At 46.8% G+C, this 617-nt stretch overlaps 2 protein-coding genes across 2 annotated transcripts in view; one reads left to right on the forward strand and one right to left on the reverse strand.

Annotated features, from left to right (window-relative positions):
• C1R (complement C1r) overlaps positions 1-617 on the forward strand; it is a 9,717-nt gene that overhangs the window by 6,142 nt on the left and 2,958 nt on the right. The gene's annotated exons all lie outside the window — the stretch shown is intronic.
• C1S (complement C1s) overlaps positions 1-617 on the reverse strand; it is a 28,932-nt gene that overhangs the window by 2,208 nt on the left and 26,107 nt on the right. The window lies entirely within an intron of this gene.

The following is a 617-nucleotide window of genomic DNA, read 5'->3' on the forward strand; positions in this document are numbered from 1 at the left end:
CTCCCTTCTATCTTCTCCAGACATCTTCTGAGATTTCATCCAATAGAATTCCTAGGGAATATATATCAAGGTATTTGCCCAAGACACTGGCTTCAAGGCCTTAAAGTACAGCACAAAGTGGCATCTGGTAGGGCTGAAGAAGGAGGCACCTAAGTGATACAAAGAAAGACTTGATTCTCATAAAGAGTCAGCTCCCTCTCACCACTAATCCTACCATCACCTCCACCACCACCGCCACCACCACCACCACCTCCACCACCATTGCCTACACCATCACCTCCACCACCGCCTCCACCATCACCACCACCACCATCACCACCACGACCACCACTGCTACCACCGCCACCATACCACCACTGCTACCATTACTACCATCACCACTACTACCAATAAAAAAAAATACCATTATCACTACCAACAACACCAACACCAGCACAATCACCACCATTACCATCATCACCAGCACCACTGCCGCCACCACCACTACAGGTATATCACTAGGACTTCCCCCTGCATTCTCCTCACATACCCACTCAGGCTGCTATGTTGCAGTTTTTTGCATTTAGTTTTACCAAATGACTCTCAAATTCATCTACAGGCATTTTTAAAACTTTTTT

This window comes from Pteropus vampyrus, unplaced genomic scaffold, assembly GCF_000151845.1.
Source record: "Pteropus vampyrus isolate Shadow unplaced genomic scaffold, Pvam_2.0 Scaffold116, whole genome shotgun sequence".
In the NCBI taxonomy this organism is placed as follows: Eukaryota; Metazoa; Chordata; class Mammalia; order Chiroptera; family Pteropodidae; genus Pteropus; species Pteropus vampyrus.